Source organism: Cynara cardunculus (genome assembly GCF_001531365.2).
Source record: "Cynara cardunculus var. scolymus isolate 2C chromosome LG 2, CcrdV1, whole genome shotgun sequence".
Classification (NCBI taxonomy): Eukaryota; Viridiplantae; Streptophyta; class Magnoliopsida; order Asterales; family Asteraceae; genus Cynara; species Cynara cardunculus.
In genome coordinates this window covers 30,853,773-30,858,023 of record NC_037529.1, presented here as the reverse complement: position 1 = coordinate 30,858,023, position 4,251 = coordinate 30,853,773, and positions in this window count along the sequence as shown.

Here is a 4,251-nt window from a genome sequence, read left to right as displayed (position 1 = left end):
GGATGAACCTAAACCTACCGGGACATAATAATAAACTACCCAGAATGTTTAATATATATATATATATATATATATATATATACATGCCAAAATACTACAATTAAAACATGTACCAAAAGTTATATCAAGTTCTTCAAATATAACCGAATCAATTACTTCACTGGATCCTTTCCCTTGTCTAATTCTTTTCCTGAAAAAGAAATGTTGAAGAATTCGGATTAAGCACGAGGCTTAGTGAGTTAAATGAACTAAAAAAATAATATAAACATTTTATATTTATATATATATATCCAGAAGTATTTTCGGAAGACTTGATAAGTCTCCCTTCAGATCGATCAATAGAATTTCAGATTGAATTACTTCCTTGAGCAGGACTAGTTGCACGTGCACCATATAGATTAGCTCCTTCTGAATTAAAGGAGTTAATGTCACAATTGAAAGAATTGTTGGATAAAGGTTTTGTCCGACCAAGTACTTCTCCATGGGGTGCATCAGTACTATTTGTAAAAAAGAATGATGGGTCAATGAGAATGTGCATTGATTACTTGGAGCTAAATAAACTAACAATCAAGAATAAGTATCCTTTTCCAAGAACTGATGATTTGTTTGATCAATTGGTTGGGGCTACTTATTTTTCGAAAATTGATTTACGATCCGGTTACCATCAATTAAAGATTCGGGATGAAGATGTGTCGTGGAATGAAGGACACCTCTGGCTCAACACATGGGCCAGATAAAGAGCGAGTTTGAAATGAGCATGATGGAGAATTAACATTCTTTCTCGGCTTGCAAGTAAAACAGAGGGAGGATGGTATTTTTATTAGCCAAGCTAAGTATGTCGCTGACATTTAAAAAAAATACCAACTCCACAACTCTACCACAATGAGAACCCCAATCGCAGCAGGAACTAAGGTTGAGATAGATCCATCTGGAAAACAGGTGGATGTTAAGAGCTACCGTGGAATGATTGGATCACTGTTGTACCTCATGGCTAGTAGACTAGACATCATGTTTGCTACGTGTCTCTGTGCAAGATATAAAGCAAATCCTAAGGAATCTCTTCTATCGGCTGTAAAAAAAATCTTTACATAAGTGGCCTGCCTTTGAAAGCTGAGTAACACCAAGTCTGCCAACGATACTTCACATTGCCCAAGTACTTCATATAAGTTCATTAAGTTTACTCGCTCGCGAAAACATAAGTGGCCTGCCTTTGAAAGTTTTAACCACCACTTTTCTTTTCATTCAGCTGAAGAAAAGCAGCCCTCCCTTAGGAAAGAAGTAAAGACCAAGCCTTCTACAAATAGAATATCTGTACTAGATAAGAAGTTTGTAAAAATAACCGATGTTAGGATAGGATTTTCATCCCCTGCATTTACTTCTTCATTTTCAACGAATAAAAAGAAAGTTAAACATTCATGTTCAAAATATCATACCTGTCAATCTTTAGCACTTTTACAAAACCTGAGGAACCACATGTTAACCCACCGCTGCATAATTTCTAAACACGTCTATCGCTATAATGTTCAAACCAATGAAAACGTGAAAAAGCCCAAGTCTAAGGGCAAGGGAAATGCAAACAGGCCCAAGCCTGCAAAGGCTAAGGGTAATGAAAATCGACCCACTCCCAAGAGGGCTGATGAAAAGAGAAAGATCGTATCTCTGACTAACCAACGTGGACCCATTATGAAATGGGTACCTAAAACCCCATAAATTGTCTTGCAGGACCAGCATGTGCAACCATGGTATATGGATTCAGGTTGCTCCAGGCACATGACTGGTGACAAAATTTAGTTGTCCTCCTTCATCGAGAAATATGGAGGCTCTGTCACTTTTGGAGACAAAAGTAAGGGTACCATCAAGGGATATGGCACACTCATAAAAGGCAACACCTCCATCAGCAAAGTGGCTTATGTTGAAGGTCTGAAGCATAACTTACTAAGCATAAGACAGTTCTGCGACAAGGGTCTTGAAGTCAGATTTTGCAAGGGTTTCTGCATCATCGAAACACAACCCGGCCAAACCATCATCAAGGAAAAGAGAGAAGGAAATCTCTATCATCTGTATTTTCAATCCTCTGTGGGACAAGACACCCTCTGCCTTGTATCCCATAAGAGCGATGAAAATTGGCTATGGCATCAGAAGTTCTCACATCTGAACTTTGATGTACTAAAGAAACTAGCCAAACAGAAGTTACTCAAGGGGATTCCGGATCTTAATTTCGAAAAAGACCATCTATACTCAGCCTGTGAGATGGGGAAGCTGAAACGGGCCTCTCATAAAACAAAGTCAAAAACCTCCTGCACCAAGCCCTTGGACATGATTCACATAGATCTTTGTGGTCCTATATCTACACAAATCCTCTCTAGAAAGAAGTACATCTTAGTACTAGTTGATGAATACTTCAGATATACTTAGGTTGAGTTTGTGAAAAAGAAATCAGACGTTCCTAAACTCCTCATTGGGGTGATGAAAAGGCTCCAAGTCCTTCTACAACGCAAGCTCATCAAGGTTAGAAGTGATAATGGAACTAAATTCAGAAATGCCAGAATCGATGAATATCTCACAAGTGAAGGCATTTCGCAAAACTTTTTAGCTGCAAGAACCCCTTAACAAGAGGCAGCAAGGACCATGCTTGCTTCATCGGAGTTACCCATCACCTTCTGGGTGAAGCTATTTCCACTGTCTGCTTCACCCAGAATCTGTCAATCATCAACAAGAGGCAACAGAATACACCCTATAAGCTCATCAATCAAAGAAGACCAAATGTGAAATATTTCCATGTCTTTGGGTGCAAATGCTTTGTACTCAATGATAGGGAATATCTTGGCAGGTTCGACAAGAAAGCTGATGAAGGGATCTTTCTGGAATATTCTCAAACCGCAAAGGCCTACAGAGTCTACATCAAAAGGACAAAGATCGTCATCGAAAGCATCAATGTGTCCTTTGATGACTCCAAACCAATGACTTCTGGACACAACAGTTCAGGACTCGGACTTCAACACAAAGCCTCTGATTCATCATTTGGCAAACCCAATGAATCAGAGTTTACTCATCTATTTGAAGACATCTTCAAAGAAGAAGTAGTCTCTGGACATGCACCTACTGCTAAACCCACTTCCAAAGTCGATGAAGAACATGAAGTCTCTAATGCAAAAGGTATAACTCTTACTAAAACTCATGTTACTTCACCTTCTACTTCTTTTGTGTCTTCAGATCAAGAATCAAAACCAGAGCATCACTCTGGAGATGATCTCTTCGGAGGGAGCAAACAGTTCCATCGGTTGATGAAGAACTGCATCTTGTTGCTCTAGAACCCCAATCTTGCACCAAGTGGACAAATGACCATCCACAACACCAAATCATTGGTGATCCAACATCTAGTGTCAAGACGAGATCCGTAACAGCCAATGAATGCCTCTTCGCCAACTTTCTGAGCATGATCGAACCAAAGAAGATTTATGAAACCCTACAAGACCCAAACTAGATAGACGCGATACAAGAAGAACTACTCCAGTTTGAGAGAAACAAAGTATGGTCCCTCATGCCTCTACCCAAAGGGAAGACGGCGATAGGAAGCAAATGGGTCTTTAGAAACAAGAAGGACGAAGATGGCATAGTCATAAAAAACAAGGCCAGGCTTGTTGCCAAGGGCTACTTCCAGAAAGAATAGATTGACTACGATGAAACGTTTGCTCCCGTCGCAAGACATGAGGCCATCAGGATATTCCTAACCTATGCAGCACACAAAGGCTTCAAGGTCTATCAAATGGATGTCAAGTCTGACTTCCTTAATGGTAAGTTTCAAGAAGAAATATATGTACAGAAGCACCCTGGGTTTGAAGACCCAAAGCATCTAGAGTACATCTACTTTCTGGACAAAGCCCTCTATGGGCTGAAACAAGCACCCAGGCCCTGGTATGAAACTCTCTCCACCTTTGTCATCGACAATGGATTCAAAAAAGGTACAATCGATACAACCCTCTTTCTCAGGAAGTATAAAGGTAACATTCTACTTGTACAAATAGATGTGGATGATATCATATTTGGCTCTACCAATGCAAAATTTTGCGAAAAATTCTCAGAGCTGATGAAAAGCAAATTTGAGATGAGTATGATGGGAGAACTTAGCTTCTTCCTTGGTCATCAAATAAAACAAACTCCAGAAGGGACTTTCATCAATCAGTCCAAGTATGTGACTGACCTTATGAAGAAATACTCTCTCTCAAATTCATCATCGATGAGAACACCAAT